General features: G+C 37.5%; 1 protein-coding gene across 6 annotated transcripts in view; it reads left to right on the top strand.

Moving 5' to 3' along the window:
- OPCML (opioid binding protein/cell adhesion molecule like) overlaps positions 1 to 19,013 on the top strand; it is a 1,097,645-nt gene that overhangs the window by 997,860 nt on the left and 80,772 nt on the right. The gene's annotated exons all lie outside the window — the stretch shown is intronic.

Here is a 19,013-nt window from a genome sequence, read left to right as displayed (position 1 = left end):
GAATACATTTGGCTTTGTATTATTTTCTCACAGATGCTGTAACAAAGTACTACAAATGGCATGGCTTAAACAACAGAAATGTATTTTCTTGTAGTTCTGGAGGCTATATGTCCATGATCGAGGGAAGGTAGGGTTGGTTCCTTTCAAAGGCTGTGAGGGAGAACCTGCCCAATGCAAATCCATTAGCTTCTGGTGGTTGGCTGGCAGGCTTTCGTGTTTCTTGGCTTGCAGATGTATCACCCTGATTCCTGCCTTCATTATCACATGGACTTCTCCATGTGTGCTGTCTTTGTGTCAAATTTTCCCTTTTTATAGGGCCACCAACATATTGGATTATGGCCTGCCTTAATGACCTCATCTGATCTTGGTAAACTTGTAAAGACCCTATTTCCAAATAGGGTCACATTCTGCGGCACTAGGATTAGAACTTCAGAGTATCTCTGATATCATCAGTTCTGTATATGCTATGTTGCATCTGATAGTTCAAGGGGTCCTGGCTTAATAGATATTTATAAAATTCCGTGGATATTTAGCATGACCTCCTCATTCTCCAGGTGCTCAGTCAATGTCACCCATCAGGAGGCAGGTTCCTGGTGGAATTGCAAAGTTACTCCACACATTCCCACCAAGCCCCAGGCAGTGCTGACTGCCCCCTGGCTCTTCCGGAAGGACCCTGCTACTTTCTCAAGGGAGGAGAGACAAGCATCAAGGGTGTGGATACCAGGAAGAAAGGAAGCACAGCGAGTGAACTGAGAATGCAATTCAATTCATAATGGCTTCATCAAATTTAAAAACACCATTAAGTGTAAATGAAAAGACAAGCCATAGACTGGGAGAAACATTTGTCATTCATATACCTGACAAAGAATTTGGGGTTTTGTCTGGGTTATGTTTGGGCTTCATTTGGGTTATATGAAGAATTCTTACAACATAATTTAACAACCCATCTTGAAATGAACAAAACATTTGAACAGACAATTCACGTAAGAAGATATATGAATAAAAATTAAGCACATGAAAATATGCACAATATATTTACCATAGAAAGGAAAATTCAGTCATAATGAAACACCACTACACAACTGCCAGACTGTCAAACTTAAAAACAACAATAACAACAACAACAAACCCTGAAAATATCAAGTGTTGCCAAGCATGTAGAGCAACTGAAACTCTCACACATTAACTCTGGGACTATAAAATGCTATAAGCACTATGGAAAACAGTTTGGCACTTTGTTATAGAGTTAAACATACACTTAACATATGACCCAGCAATTCTGCTCCTGAGTGTTCACCAAAGAGAAATGAAAATGTCTGTCTACAAATATACATTGTACATAAATGTTCATAGCAGCTTCACTTATAATAGCCTCAAACTAGAAATAACCTCAAACCTTCAACAATTAAATAAATTGTGTATTTATCTATTTTTTAAACAACTATTTATCTATATTTAAACGACAAATGACTTCTCAGCAAGTAAAAGGAACAAATCATTGCTGCATGTAACAAAATGGACGATTCTCGAAAACAGGCTGAGCAAAAGAAGCAAGACACAAAAATACCTACTGCATGATTTGATAGGCAAAACTAATTCGTAGTGACTGAAATCAAGTCAGTGGTTACCTGGAGTAAGGATTTGGGGAGATGTGACTAAAGGGGCACACGGGAATTTTTTCAGGTGATGGAAATGTTTTAGATCTTGAATGTGGTGCTGGTTATGTTGTCGCTTACATAAGTCAAAATGTCAAACTATACACCAAAAATGGGAACATTTTATTGTATGTAAATTAAAATCTCAATGAAATTTTAAAAAATATACACATAGAGATATGGGAAATACTGACCTGAAGATTTGCCCCTAATCTGTAACATAATTTATGTAAGCAGTACTTCCTAGATGAGAGACTGGACTTGTTACTAGGAGCACCATTTAAGGGAAAACTTAAATGGTCTCATGTCCTCCATGTAAACAGAGATGCATATGTCAACCCCCGCTTTGTTGCAGGGAAAGATAATGCTAATAAATCCTCTGAATATTCTTTGTATACAGACCTCAGATATTGAAACATAAAATGTCTATATTATAAAATAATGTTAACAAGAATGTTAAACTATACATGAGGGACATCACAAAGCCCAACTTTAATGTAAATGGGGCAGTAGCTTATGTTCCCAAAGACATAAGGCCTATGGGAATTTTGCTTGAAGTGAGGGATAATTTTGGATTTATATTACATACAAAACTATGTCTAAACATCAGACCAATTTCTATGTATTTGGTAAATTCAGAGTTTTATATAAATGCTTGAAATCACAAAATGCATTTATTTGATCCTAAATGCATAGTTCTCTGAGCCTAGAAATCTTTTTTTAATTATGTTATGTTAATCACCATACATTACATCATTAGTTTTTGATGTAGTGTTCCATGATTCATTGTTTGCGTATAACACCCAGTGCTCCATGCAGTACATGCCCTCTTTAATACCCATCACCAGGCTAACCCATCCCCCCACCCCCCTCCCCTCTAGAACCCTCAGTTTGTTTCTTGGAGTCCATAGTCTCTCATGGTCCGATTGAAAGGCATTTCGACTTTGTGTAAGTGTTTTGAAGCAATACCTTATAATGGTACACTGGTAAGTTTTCCCTCTTAAAATAAGGGAAATTCATCCATATTCTCAATCTTTTATACAACGTAATAGTTACAATTCAGCCTCAAAAAAGCTCAGAAAACCCTACATTTAAATGATTCCTCTGCTCTTCCAATCTCCCAGGCTATGATCTACTTTCAGTTGCCTTTTGCCTTTTTCATAGCTTTGGCCTTCACTTTGCTGTCTTTCCTTCCCCCCATTGTCTTTCTCCTCCTCTTTCAATGACATTTAAATATTTTAAACTCAAAGCATTATTTTCCAAATTTGAAAAGCTTTGGAACCTGGAGAGTTTGCAAGTTTAAAATGTGCATCTGCAGAGTGACTACCATTATTTATTTTTAGAAGGCTATTCCTTCTCACTTAGAGTTGAGGAGGCTCTGGGAAGTTGTTTTAAAGGTTTAGAAGAGCAGCCAATAAAACTTGAACATCAAAAAGCATTTTTAGAACAATTTGCTGGTTAATTCAGCATGCAAGAATAGGAAATAAAAGTTGCAATGACATTTCCTTTGAAATTCCAATAGGATTACATTGGAGAATTTAGCTCACTGGACAGCCTTGTTCCCAAAATGCTAATAATGCAAGATTTGAAATCTCTTGGTTAAATTTAGGGATCTGTATAACAAAGTGAATGAACAAACTTTCATTTAGAAATAGAATATTTTAATGAGCAGATTGTTAAAGATTAAGAATAGTGGTAATGCTTATAATTTAAAAAGACAGACCAATGCTTATAGTTTAAAAAGACAGGCCAAACAAATGCCGCCAATCCCTAGAAATTATAGGAAAAAGGTAAAAGCTAATGATCCAATAAATCCATTATCACACTAGAGACAAATAAATGGTAAGCCTGCATGGATCAGAAACACAATATGGAATCTCTGAAATATAAAAAGCAAATAGATGTAATGAAGAGAAAAAAAAAATCAACAAAACAGCTCCACATGATCTATACCTGAAATGACATAGAGTTGAAAAAGGAAGGATTTTAGATCTTGGTATACTGGTAAATGTTTAAAATTGACTGGGGCCGAGACTGGGAAGGCAAAAGAGCCCTGGTAGCATTTGCCAATTTCCATGGTGCAAATATTCCCATCATTGCCACTTCCTTGGGAACACCTTTGAAATAACTATGTATTTTAGGCCCATTTTCACTTGAAAATAAACAAACCAACCCAAAACCAGTCCTTCCTATGAAAGTAGGGTAGAATTTTTGAAACAAATAATCCAGATCCCAGAGGTGGATCCAAGGTCTCCCCAGCATTTTGGTTCTCCAGACTAGGATATCTAACTGGAGATCTCTTGACTCCCAGTTTCCTTTGCAATGTTGACAGATATGTTAAGATTCCCAGAAACTAGGTTTGCCCGGAGGACATCTGCCTCGCCTCCAAGGAAAACTCAAGATTGTTACAGGATTATTAAGCATTGTGAGCATCTCAAAGAGAAGTGCTGTGTAAACATACATTTGGGGGTTTTGCAATTGACATGCAAACCACTGACCATGTATTTATTTAGCTTCAGATATAAAAAGTTATATTTAATTTATTTTCAGGAGCAGATAATGGGTTTTTTAAAAAAAACATATTTATGTGGATTTGCTAGAGAATACAGCACTTGTTTAATAGCCTTCACGCACATAGAAATCTGTACTGAGTGACCTCCAGCTTAGGAATTAAAATAATGATGGAATCACAGGCTGCAGCCTCAAAGAATTTCCCCCCCAAAAGAGTGGGCAGGTCCCAAAACAGCCAGGTGAAGTGGATTGGCAAGTGGCCAGTGTGTTTGGAATACATTGCAAAACAGGTGGGTTCCAAGGATGATTTTCTTTTCCCCTCCTGAAGGACAAGAGAAGGGGCGCCGGGCCAGCAATCATTGGAAGGCTCATGAATGTAAAACCATGAATAATGTGGAAACTAAGCTGCACTTGAATAATGTGAAACCAAAGTTTCTTCGTTTCTTAAACCAAAGTTGCACAGATGGGTGTGACAGAGGACACAATACAGGCTGTTGTGTTCTAAGGAGTGTTGTCGTTCCCTCTTACAATGCCTTTGTAATCCACTAGAATGTGTTACACACCTGGCCCCATTTCCAATGACATATTTGGAAAGGCCAGATGTTCTGGGAAAATAATAAAGTCTTCTTTTCTGTTTCCTCTCCATGGAGATTTTAAGATGACAGCTATTCACCTGTGAGTGAGCTGCTCCTACAATCTACTCATATACAGTAATACCTCAGGGAGCAAGCGAATGAGTTATTTCACAGAAGTGAATTTTCCAGGTAACCGAAGCTGACTCCTTTATCATTGACTTGAGTCATTTTTAATGGAAACATTTTAAAAATCTATTATGTTCTCCTCTGTTTCCTTGAGTACAGTGAGTGCTATTTGGCCTCATCTTTACAATGTAACATCAGCATCATGCATATCAATTGTTTGTATCTTAGCATTTAGAGACTGGGATAACCGGAAATGGGGCCCTAAAATATTGTTTAAATTCTTGTGTCTGTTTTTTATAGTCCTGGTATTTTTCCTTCCTTCTCTCCAAATGACTATTAGTTGTCAGTTCTTCCTAAAGTCAGCATACCAGGCTTTTGGCAGCCACATTCCTTCTGATTATTTACTTCTATTTTGTCATGAGCAAGAATCTATATAACCAAGTTGATTAGTCCCAAATCCGAACGTAGTGGTAGGAGAGAAACTTCTCGGAGGAAAGGGCATCAGCATTCATGAATGTGATATATAACACTGCAGATAACTGTTCTGGGGAAAATCCTGCTTGGCTTTTGTTTTAGATATATGAGTTTCCTAGATGAGTGAATTGCATGTAAGCTAAGAGAGCTAACACTCGTGAAATCATTTCCCATGGTTCTGACCTTGTTGGGCAGCTCTTTTCTATCTTCTATTCACTTTGCTAAATGTTGAGGTCACAAAATATATTAGTTCAAGACTGTTTCTGCTATAGCCCTTAGTTTTCTTTCTTTCTTTTTTTTTTTTTTAAGATTTTATTTATTTATTTGACAGAGAGACACAGCGAGAGAGGGAACACAAGCAAGGAGAGCAGGAGAGTGAGAAGCAGGTTCCCAGCTTAGCAGGGAGCCCGATACGGTGTTCAATCCCAGGACCCTGGGATCATGACCCGAGTCGAAGGCGAACGCCCAACAGACTGAGCCATCCAGGCACCCCTACAGCCCTTAGTTTTCGTGTGAGAAATTCCTAAGAAAAATGTCTTGAAAGAATTTGCCAAGTTCTTAACATTCCAAATAAAAGGAATGCTAGCCTGTACTCGTGGGTAGATGTCAATCCTGTGGCTGGTGGTTTTATCTGAGACTGAACATGCACTTCAGATTCTTACAGACCTGAAATGAAGTCTGGCCCAAGCGGTTTACATTCTGAGTAACTTTAGGAAAGCCACTTCCTCTATCAGTTCTCCTAGACTGCAAAAAGGGGCCGTTTCAACTCATTTAATGCCCTAGTAGCCCTGAGAGAAAAGTGCTCATATTCATTACTATGCCTTTTTTTATTGTTTATAATTATTCCTATTATTTTGCCTATTCCTACCTCTTATCCCTTGACAGTCTTGGGTCATTTGTTAGTGATTCAGTGTCCCTCTTGTCCACGTGAAAATTCAGAATGACATAATTTTATTTGTAATAGCTGAACTTAGAAACAACCCAAATATCCTTCAGTGGGTGAATGGTTAAACAAACTGAGGTACAAGCACACCATGGGATGCTAGTTAGCAATAAAATACGATGAATTTGAAATACACTCAAAAACTCGGATGGACCTTAGGGTATTACACCAAATGAAAGGAGTCAGTCTCCAAAGGTTGCATCCTGTTGATAGTACTGTTATAACATTCTCAAAATGGCAAAATTATAAACATGCACCACAGATGAGCGGTTGCCAGAGGTTCAGGCAGGGAAGGGGAAGGAGTACCATGAGGGAGTTGCTTTGCAGTAACGAAATGTCATAGAATTATATGCAAAGAAAATAGCAGTGAGTGCCTGTAAAACCCGGTGAAATTTTAGCAAGTTCCACAGTATAGTTAATTGCATTGTGCCCATATCAGTAACCTGGTTTGGATAAGGTACTTTATTATATAAGATGCCATCACTGGGGAAGCTGGTCACAAGCACATGGGACCTCTGTCTATTATTTTTGCAACTTCTTGTGAATCAATAATTATTTCAAAATAAAAGGTTAAAAAATAGAAATGATAAGTAAAATGTGTAGTTTTCCAACATGCTTATATAGGAATTTATTATTTATAAAATATTGCTACATGCATCATTTCCAGTGAGTTTACAGCAACTCTCTCATACAGGTCAGCAGGAATATTTACCTATTCCACAGGTATGGAAAAGACTTGGAAAGGTTGAGTTATGGCCAATGGCTCTCAGCTGACTAAGGTGGTGGGTATATGAAAGAGGCCTAGTTCCCGTTGTTTAAGTCTAGAGCTCTTTATACTGTACAAAATGGTGCCCATGGCTTGCGGTTGGAACAGGTACAATATAACATGATATATTTTATCAAATTCTGCCTGTTATCTGGGGAATCCAAGAGTGTTCACTCACTAGCTTTGAGCATCACCCACGCTCTTATATTTCCCTCCCTAACTCCACACCTTCCTTCTTATACGTAGGCACTTTCTAGCTACCACTCAGTATTGTTCTAAGAAAGCACAGCCTCCAAATGAAACCCACATTCATGCTGTTGTCGGCTGTAGGTCCCTGTTGTTTCTCTGCTTCAATTAAAATCAACCCGCTGAGACCTACCAACTTCATTTCTCTTCTAAGCCATCTTAGGTACACATTCCAGCCACTAATAAGAATTGCCTATTAGTTGACCCTCTGCATCATCCAGGCATGCTACTACTTCTTTGTCCCTCTCCAAGGCATCCAGGATCTTTGTTTCTAATCTGAAGTCATGTTTCGAGCCTAATTAATCCCCAGAGTGTGAGAAAGAGGTGTCTGAGATGAGAAATCAAGGTTATACATATCTTGCTCAGTGAACAGTTATGGGCAAACAAGCTGTTCCTCTCACATTTTTGCAAAGCAAATTTATGTTCACTAACTTTGGTTCTTGTTGTAAATGAGAAGTGTATGAAGGTCTAGCAATGCGCTTTTCACCATATGGGTACCCATATGTTTTCCCCCTTTGCTTGCGTACATTTTCACTTTGGCATGCACATATGCTTGTATTTTTGCAACTTAACAATATTAAAACTAATCCCATTTATGCTCCTTTTGGGTGAGTTGATTGAGTCATAAATTCCTGAGAATCTCTTTCTTGGGAGGCTGAAGTTCTTTTGTGTGAGCAAGGGGAGGGCATGGCAAGCGATCCTGGCGGACAGATGCAGGAAGCCAACATCGTTGTATAGCTGATGTCGCTCATGGCCCTGACCCCGGAGCGCTAGGAAGTGTGAGATCATAAGGCCTGGGTAGTGTCCCTCTGTTTTCCTTCCTACAAGGGAAAGCACTCACTACAAAATAGACAATAATTCCCTAGGGTTGGTTCTCTTCCTAAGGTAGAGGGTGAAATAACTCACCTTAGAGCAAACAACCACAATGTCATGAGTTCTTGATATGTAACTATGCTTAATACTACTCACACTCCTCACACTGAGTTGAGAAACTATATATTGGAAATGGGGCAGCAGGGAATTAGGCTTGCTGTGAAGTAATGTTTAGCCTCTTTGCAGGGCCTTTTTAGATTATAAAAATAAGAATGGATATTAACATGTATCATACCAAGTGGAAAACTCAACTAATTCAAATGTAAAATTGGAATTGGAAATGCTGTTTGTTGTCTTTTGTAAGGCTGTTGCTATTTTTATCTCTGTTCATGAATTCATTCATTCATTTGATGTGTTAAGAATGTTCACTTGTTCTTATAGCAACAATGGTGTGTATAATAGACGTGATTCCTGCTCTTATGAAGCTTATAGTCTAGTCAGATTTAGTCATTAATCAGGTCATCAAGAATATGTAAGTTCTAGAGGGGAGGGAGTGGGGGGATGGGTTAGCCTGGTGATGGGTATTAAGGAGGGCATGTTCGGGCGCCTGGGTGGCTCAGTTGGTTAAGCAACTGCCTTCGGTTCAGGTCATGATCCTGGAGTCCTGGGATTGAGTCCCACATCAGGCTCCCTGCTCAGCGGGGAGTCTGCTTCTCCCTCTGACCCTCTTCCCTCTCGTACTCTCTATCTCTCATTCTCTCTCTCTCAAATAAATAAATAAAATCTTTAAAAAAAATAAAAAAATAAAATAAAAAAAAGGAGGGCATGTTCTGCATGGAGTACTGGGTGTTATACGAAAACAATGGATCGTGGATCACTGCATCAAAAACTAATGATGTATTGTATTGTGACTAACATAATAAAATAAAATTTAAAAAAAGAATATGTAAGTTGAAAGTGTGGTAACTGCTGTGACAATGGGCAGCAGAGTGGTGTGAGCTAGTTTAGGCTGAATTTCTCCTGAGATAGTGATGCTTGAGCCGACATAGAAAGATGAATGAACGTTAACTAGAGACAGGGACAAGGAAATGTGTATGTGTTGGGGCTGGGCTGTATAGAAACTTTCCAGGTAAGGGAGAACAGCATGTGCAAATGCCCTGAGGTGAGAGGGAGCGTGGCTCTTGGAGAAACAAAAGAACTGTGTCATGAATGTGTAGAAGGCTGGAGAGACAATGGTCTGAGAATATGTAGTTAGGGGCCAGATCACACAGAGCCCTTCAAAGTTTGGTCTTCATTCGAAGAACACTAGAAAATACAAAGAAAGTTGCAAGTAAAAGAGCTGAGAAATCAGATGTTCATGTATTGGATTTAACTAGGAACATTTCATTTCTGATCTACTCATTTTCTATGTAAATCTGGCAAACCACTAAACCTCTGTCTCAATTTCCCCACCTATAAACCAGAAAGGAATTAGTAATAATATGCTCCCCTTATGGAGGAAGAGAGAATGGAATTTGATAGTATCTATTCCAAATACTTTTTAGATTATGATATAAGAATGAATATTAACATGTATCATAGCAAGTGAAAAGCCCAACTAACTCAAAAGTAAAATTAGAATTGGAAAGGCATCCAATGATGCCTGCCGTCTGTTGTAAAGCCTTCTCTATGCAATTGCTATATCATATTATGCTATTGAAATCAGTCGGGCACTGATAAAATTGAGACCCGCTTTACAAGTTCTGTAGATCTAATTGGCCTCAGCAGTGGGTCCACAGTGACTCTTCTTGCTGAATAGAAATCCTAGGCTTCAAAAGAAAATAATAAGCAGCTTGGTTCCACACTAACAAACTGCAGCCACCTCCGGCGATAATGTGTTTAATTTAGATACTGAACTCCTTCCTTCATCTGGCCAGATGTTGAAGGAACCTCAGAGAGGTTTCTACCTTACCTCCTGGACGAGCACCCTTGAGAGTAGATTCAAAGGACTTTCAGGGCTAGCTGTGTATCCTTTCAGTCCTTGATATGCCATTTTTTCCCAGCCATTTACATCTTCTTCTAAAACCCTCTACATCTCTAGGGCAAAAGTTCCTACAAAGCACCTTGTCTCATTCAAGCTATCTTAAGTTGGGTTTCTATCACTTACAGCCAAAGTAGTTCTCATTAAATCCACCGTGTGATGTGTAAAGCAGTATAAGTCCCAGCTGTAAACCTAGTGTGGGGTTTAGGAGAGGTGTGCAAACATAACATTGCCGTGCAATATGGTTGGAACCAAACCACCTCTGAGAAAGCCTCTTTTGTATATGAAAGAGAGGGATGGGGCTGCCTGGGGTCCCGATTAAATTTGTAAGGCCACTGTCTTTTTCATGGGTTGGAGAAGACCCTGGGAGTTGACCAAAGAGCTCTGGGTGAGTTGTCAAGGGGATTCCACACCCACATCAGCTAGGATCAGGCCAAAACAGACACATGGACCCTGGCCGTGAATTCTGTAGCAGTCAACACCAGGAGGTCATCACCTCCTCAGTACATCCAAGTGCCCAACATTCATTCAAGGATCATAGAGTGTGTTAAGTGTGCTCCTTTCCTCCTGTCCTCTCAAAGCACCCACCATCATAGGCTTCTGACTGTGCTGGGTTTTATCTCCAGCATGACGGAGGCTGAAGTATGAAATGGTGGTAATGGGGAGACATTCTTTCCTCCCCCTGTTTAAAGGTAGTGACCATGCTTAATGAGCGGCCTCTCTTCGTGTGAGATTCAGAGGAGGGAGGGGAAGGAGAAGGAAAATAGGCATTGCTTGGAGGATTTTAATTGGAGTGGGGCCCTCCAAGTCTTGTGAATGTTCCAGCCTCTGAGAGGAAATATCCACTGGACATAAGCAGGAATAAAGGAAAACTGATCTTACTAAGCAAAAGTAGTTGATTGTCCCTTTGAATCTGGGCTTCCCAGCTGGAGGCAGTGATTGACTCACACACAGGAGAATTGGAGTTGAGTGAGGAGGTGAGGGAATCTGACCTCCGTGGAACACCTGAAGCCCAAGGGCCCCCACTCTGCCCCTCCTGGTGGCCTGCAAAGCCTCATTAGTCAAAGCGACAGTCACAGAAGCCTTTTCTGCCTTTTCTTTATGCTTTTGCTCCCCGCCCCCTTCCCCTTATTTCTTTCTTATCGTATCAATGGTTTCTCCACTCCAGAACCATTTATTGGTGAGAGTAACCCCCCTGGGGCACTAGAAGTGGTTTGTTTTTAATGATACTCTGGATGATTTTGCTTCCTAAGAGAAATGCTTATAAAGTACCCGATGTAATCAGAATGAGCAGCCCTCTGCTTTCCCAGTTCTCTTTCTTTCCCTGCAAGCTCTGCTCCCCTTACCTCTGTTCTCCACACCATCGGCGCAGGGAAATGCTTTCTTCTTGGGCCTCTCGAGGCCCCCTGCCTGCTCCACTGAGCCTATGCTTATTTGTCCCTGCACAACTGGAACAGGATGCAGTAATTACATCTGCAGTGAAAGGGTTTGTTTCCCTTAAGGGCAGTAAGGATGTTGCCAGCACTGCTGATGAAGAAATGAGCTTTCCTTTCAGAGCCTGGGGTGTAGGGGAGTGCTGCAAGGAGCTCTGGGACATCACACAGCAAGATATTTGGAGCTTCATCTTCCTGGGCCAGGCTGTACCCCAGTGCACTCATCCCTTCCCTTCCTCAGCACCCTTCTCTTAAGCTTCTTACTCTTAACTCAGCTCCAAACTGCCCAGAACACTCCAGATATGTTTTTGGAAGTATTTCCTGTCCCAGGGGCATAAAAACAGTGGGAACAAAGGCAGGTTGGCCGTAACACTTTGAGGGATAATTTGAGAATCTTCTGTATTTCCATCATCTTTGGTTCTGCCCTAAGTGTAATGTACCCAGAAGTTTCAGGTGCCACCTCTACGTGGAGTCCAGACCCTCCAGTTGCTAGCAAGAACCCGAAAAGAGGACAGGGAGATAGCATCTGTGCTGATGCATGGGGCTGGCCTGCATCTCCCTGTCTTTCGTGGTGTGGTGTTGCTGCCTCAAATCACCTGACCTGTGTACTCCCCTTCTCTGCCTTCACTCTTAAGACCTATTGATCCTTCCCGCTTTGTTTTGCTGTACTTCCCCCATGGCTATTTCTGATCATCCATACCTGCCAAACTTCCCATCCTTGCTGGACTCTCTGGACTTCTCATGGTTTGCATGCTTTGACTGTTAAGTTTCAATCCCATAAAACACCACAATGACACTGTCATCATTGCCTGCATTTTTATTACTGATGATGTCCCTTAAATTTACTGGGTTACCACTTTGACTTAATCACATTTGGCTTTCACAAAGGTCTGTCAAAATGCAGACAGAAAAATAAGATGAAGTAATAAAATAAAATTATAAAAAAATAAAATAATAGAACATAAACACAATACAAACAAAAAGCCAGGGATTAGGAATACACATTTTACAGAGGAGGAAACAGAAGCCTGGTTAAATTGATTGCAGCTGGAAACAATATTCTTTTTTTATTATTTATGTTAATCATCATACATTACATCATTAGTTTTTGATGTAGTGTTCCACGATTCATTGTTTGCATGTAACACCCAGTGCTCCATGAAGAACGTGCCCTCCTTAATACCCATCCCCCCAACCCCCCTACTCTCTAGAACCCTTGGTTTGTTTTTCAGAGTCCATAGTCTCTCATGGTTCTTTAAATTATTTGTTCATGCACTCATTCAACCATTCAAGAAAGAATTAGTGGGTGCCTATTACATGTCAGGTACTGTGCTTGACAATTACAAGGGTAAACCATGTTATACTTTTCCTCAAGGAGCTCACATTCAGTGAGACACAGGCATAGTAACGTCTAATTACAGCACAGTGTGGTAGGTGCTTTAGTAATACATTCAAAATGTTGTGCATTCCAAGAGAGGATCATCTAACTCCAACTGGGAAATATGGGAGAATCAGGGATTGCTTCCTGGAAGAGGTGACTATTAACCTGAATCTTAAAAATTAAGAGTTAGCCAAGCCAAAAGAACAATATGAGTGGAGTGGAAGGGAAGAGGACCATCCCAGGCATTGGGAACAGTAAGATGAAAGACAGGGAAATGAGAACTAGCCCAGAGTCTGTCACTGGACATGTAGAAGCAGTTTAGTGTTGCCGGAGCAGAATGTGTGAAATTATTGTAACCCAGATAAAATTGTTGGATCGCTTGTAGCTGGTCCAACTATGACACTGCATTTTAAGGACACAGATTTGGTCACACGCATCAAGGGGGCGGGAAGGGGAAAGCGTTCTAACGTAAGCTAAATCTTTACCAAAATCTTTCAAAGCGGACCTAACATGTATTATACAACAAATAATAAAACAGTTGAATGATGTGTTTTATTACTCTTTTCTCTACATTTCACTCCACAAAAAACACTAGGTGATCCAGATCTCTGTTTTCTTAACTAAACTGTCTATCTGGTCTCTTCTTTCAGTAGTAAATTTCCCAGAGTTCTCAGGGTAATAAATGTAGCTTTTCAACTTTTTCATTCTGCAGCTCTGCTCATTATCTTGATCAGCAAAAGCCTAAGAACCAAGAAGACATCTATACTTTGTTTTACATTTTGTATTGTCCCCATGAAGCTGATGTCAGATTAGCTTTAGGTAGTGTAGGAAAAGCAAATCACCAACTGCTAAGTAGACAGGGAAGAGAAGGTAAAAACGGACTTTTTATAAAGTCAGTTTTTGTTTGGTCGTAATTCACATAAAATAAAATGTACCCATTTTAAGTGTAGACTGGTGAGGGTTTTTTTTTTTCCCCTCCCAGTATTATTAAGATATAATTGAAATTAATACAACACTGTGTAAATTTAAGGCATACACCATAATGACTTGATATACATATTTTGTGAAACGATCACCACAATAAGTTTAGTAACATCCATCACCTCGTATTATTACAAAAGGATTTGTTTTTCCTTGCAATGAGAAGTTTTAGGGTTTTATTCTCAGCAGTTTTAGGCTAGACCATAGAGCAGTATTAAGTATAGTCTTCATGGTGTGCATTACATTCCTAGTGCTTATTAATCTTATAGCAGGAAAGTTGTACCTTTGACCACCTTCACCCAATTCCCCCACCTCCTAACCCCTGCCTCTGGCAACCACAACTCTGATCTCTTTTTCTATGAGTTCAACTCTATTTTAGATTCCACATATACCGGAGATCATACAGTATTTGTCTTTCTCTGTCTGATTTATTTCACTTAGCATAATGCCCTCAAGATCCATCCGTGATTAGTGAGTTTTGACAAATTTATACATCTCTAAAACCACCACCCTAATTAAGATATAGCACATTACCATCAATTCTGCAAATTCCCTTATTTTTAGACCCAAACTTTATCCCTGCCCCCAGTTCGAGACAAACATTGATCTGTTTTCTGTACTATAAACGAGACTTTTTCTGGAATTTCGTACACATATACACAATATATTTATACTCTAGAAAAATATATGACACTTATATGATCTTAGAATATGTACTCTTGTTTCTGGTGGCTTTCAGTCAGCTTTTGAGTTTCCTTCGTGTTGTATGCCGTTCTTCCCTTTTTATTGCTGAGTAGTATTCCGTTATAGGAATATACCAATATTTGTTTACTCATTTGCCAGTTGATGGACATTTGGTTGTTTCTACTTTTTGACTATTGTGAATAAAATTACTATGAACATTTATGAACAGATCCTCTCATGGATATTTACGTTCATTTCTCTTAGGTAAATACTCAGGGGTGGAATTTATGAGTCATATAGTAAGTTTATACTTAACTTTGCAAGAAATCCCAAACTGCTCTCCAAAGAGAATATACCATTGTATATTCCCTTCACTATTGCATAAGAATTACATTTGGTCCACATACTTGCTAGCATATGATATTCTCTCTTTTACACATTATCTCTTCTAATAGGTGTATAGATTAAAGCACATGCTGGTTTTAAGTTGCATTTCCCTGATGATTAATGATGTTGAGAATCTTGTCAAGTACTTTTTGGCCATTTGCATATCTTCTTTTGTGAAGTGTTGGTTGCAATCTTTGACTATTCTTAATTAGGCTACCTTCTAATTACTGTGTTGTAATAGCTATTAATATATTCTAGATACAAGTCTGATGTCACATACTGAGAATACTTTCTTAGCCTGTGTCTTGCCTTCTCATTTTCTTAATGGTGCTTCTCAAAGAACCAACGTTTTTTGTCCAATTTATTAATATTTTATTATATAGATCTGGCTTTTTATTTCTCATCTAAAAATAGGATGCAATGCCAAGTTACAAGATTATCTCCTATGTTTTCTTCTAGAAGTTTTAGAAATTTACTTTCTATTTTATTTTATTCTTTTAGGTACAAGATCCACATGAGTTCATTTATGTGCATTGTGGGAGGTCAGGTCTCAAAAAATGAGATTTTTTTATTTTTTCTAAATGGCTGTCCAGTTAATTCAACACCATCTGTGGAGAACACAATTCTTTCCCTAATGAATTACCTTGGTTTCTTTGTCAAAAATCAACTGACCATTATTGGGTTTCTTTCTAGACTCTATACTTTGTACTGTTAAAATGTATTCTCTCTTTATTGCCATTACCATATTGTTTTATCACTGTTGATTTATAATTAGTCTTAAAATCAGATATTGTAAGTCATAAGCTTTGCTCTTTTTCAAGTTATTGGCCAATCTGTGCCCGTTGTATTTTTATGTAATTTTAGAATCAGTTTGACATATTTACCAAAAAAAAAAAAAAACTGGTAGGATTTAGATTAGAAATACATTGAAATTGTATATCAATTTGGGAATAATTGACATCTTTACAGCATTGATTTTCCAATCCATAAATGTAGTCTTCCATTTATTTAGGTCTTGTTTAATTTTTCTCAACAATATTTGATAGATTTCATTATATGGTTTCAAAAAATTTCATATTTTTGAATGCTATTGTAAAGAGTAAAATTTCAGTTACTCATTGAAAATATATAGAAATACAATTGACTGTTGTTTATTGACCTTACATCTGTGACATTGCTAAATTTATTCATTAATTCTAGCAAATTTTTCTAGATTCCTTATGATTTTCTATATAAATGATATGTCTTTTGTGAATAAAGACATTTTTACTTCTTTGGTATGAATCATTTAGTCAGGAATGCCTTACAATTTCTTTTTCTTTCCTTATTGCACTAGCTAGATTCTCCAACAATGTAATGTTAAATATAAATGATGATAGCTGATATCTTTGTCTTGTTCCTGATTAGAAGAAAAACATTTCATTTTTCCCCATTAAGTATAGTATTATTTGTAGATTTTTCACAGATGGCTTTCATCAGATTTTGTTTTGTTTTGTTTTCATTATGTGTGAATGGATGTCTCATTTTGTCAAATCATTTGTTTACATCTATTGAGATGATTGTATAATGAATTATATATCCTGAATGATTTTTTAAAAAGATTTTATGTATTTATTTGAGAGAGAGAGTGAGCACAAGTGGGAGGGGCAGAGGGGGAGGGAGAAGACTCCCCACTGAGAAGGGAGCCTGACAAGGGGGCTCAATACGAAGACCCTGAGATCATGACCTGAGCCACAGGCAGACACTTAACTGCCTAAGCCACCCAGGTGCCCTGATACTGAATGATTTTTAATGCTAAACCAACTTTGCATTCCTGAGATAGACCTCATGTGGCCATGATATACTGTATCTTTTTTGTATTAATGGATTGAATTTGCCAATACTTTGTTAAGAATTTTGCATCTGTGTTCATGAAGGCTGTTGGTCTGTGATGTTATTGTCTGGTTTTGGTGTCAGGGTAATCTAGCCATATAAAATGAGTTGGGAAAAGTTTCTTTCCAGAAAGAGTTTGGGTATAATTGGTATTAGTGGTATTCAAAAGCAATATTTAATAATAGTAATGATTAATGGGATCTGTGTCTTTTTCATCTTTGTAACAGAAATATTTCTAGTGCTTTTCTATTAGGTGTAGTGCTGGCTTCAGAGAAACACTTATTGTATTAAAGAATACTCCTCTTTCAATAAAAACATTTTGTTCAGAAAAGGATAGGTTTTATCAAATTACCTTTTTGACAAGTTATGGAAATAATTATATGTATTTTTCCTTTGATTTATGTGTATATAAATAATGATATTATGATTGGTAACATTGGAACATTCCATTTGCTAATATTTAATTTGCTGTTTTTACATTAACCATTAAAGTAGGAATGTCTATAGTTTACCACATATTTCAGAGTCTTGTCTGTAAGTATTTTTATAATACCATAGCTAAATGTATTAGTTGACTTTCCATCTTTTTATACTCTGGATCATTTTAAATAAAATAAAGAATCTATATTCCTCAACAATTTGATAGGAATTGACTATAAACTCATTCAGGTCCAGGCCTAGTTTGTGAGTTGTTCTTTGGCATTATTTTCTAATATGTTATTGGGGTTGATACAAAATTTGTACCTCTTGAATTAATTTTAGAAATTTCTATGATCAATTTTGATAAATGTCTCATAACTGTTGATCTTATAAATATTTATGTTAATATATGAGTATACAATATTAGGTATTATATAAACATATATACAATGTGTACAAAAGTGGGCATTTATATATATATATATATATATATACCCACACACACATGCACACTTAGTTATACATACTTTATATAGTATAAACTATTTCATAAATACCATATATGGTATAAGATAAATATTATACACATACGAGCACACAGAAAGATAATTCTGTTATTCAGATTGTAGATAGCCATACTGAATCGTTTGCTTCCTCAAACATTATGAAACCAAAAATAGATAATATCAGATTTTAATATAGTGTTTTCATGCATTTCTAATCCTCAAAGTTTATATATCTCATCCACAAAGTTTAAAAATAATTAAAGATTCACAATGAATTGTTCCCTTTGTCAATATAAATGACTTTTTTTACCACTTAATGTTTTTAGTCTTGCATTTAACTTTATCTGACATTAATATTGTACTCCCTGCTTTGATTTTGTTAGTACTAAAAATATACTCACCCATCCTTTTAAAAAAATCATACTTGTATTATTCTGATTTAGGCATATCTTTTGTAAACAGAACAGAAATATATTCTGTTTTCTTTTTCTTTCTTTAGTCCAATCTCAGCCTCTATTTTTTTTTAATGGGAAGTGTAACCAACTTGCAGGCATTATTAAAACTGATGTGTTTGTTCCCTGTCATCTTTTTGTTTTCTGCTTTTGTTCTCTCTAGCAGTCTTCATGTTCTATACCTTGTGGTGTTTGAAACACTTTTTCTTTGCTCTTATCCTGTATAGTTTTTTGAAATGAATATATCGTGTTTATTCATACTGGTACTTACATTTCAGTTTCCCAGAAGTGTTTTTAGCATGTGTGAATCTAATTATTCAAGCTGAGTAAAATGTTTTTTCATGTGTTCTTATTTGAGACAAAAATTGCAATGGATTCCCCTCCATCCTCACTCCTACCTTACCATTTGTGTTTCATGGATTTTATCAATATCACATTTTGAACTTGTAATCCAAGATTATGTATTGAGCCATTTGTACTTTCATTGAGCTTGTTAGATTTATAACAATTCCTGAGCCTCATCTCTTTAAGTCAGATCCACACTTAAGCCTTTCAGGAATCCCCTGCAGGTGTCATTCATTAGATTTTTCCTTAGTTTCATCTCTAAGTTCCTCGGAATACTTTTCAAGAAGTTTACCAAAAAGATGGGTGCAGGCTGTGTTTTCTGATTCTTGGAATATTTCTTCTTTCATGTGATAAATATTTATTGGAAACATGTTTTGCAGCAAAAACTGTGGTAGGTGCTGGAAATACGGTAATAAATAACAT

This window comes from Zalophus californianus, chromosome 11, assembly GCF_009762305.2.
Source record: "Zalophus californianus isolate mZalCal1 chromosome 11, mZalCal1.pri.v2, whole genome shotgun sequence".
In the NCBI taxonomy this organism is placed as follows: domain Eukaryota; kingdom Metazoa; phylum Chordata; class Mammalia; order Carnivora; family Otariidae; genus Zalophus; species Zalophus californianus.
The sequence above is the reverse complement of the archived record's forward strand: the minus strand, read 5'-3'. Positions and strand labels throughout refer to the sequence as shown.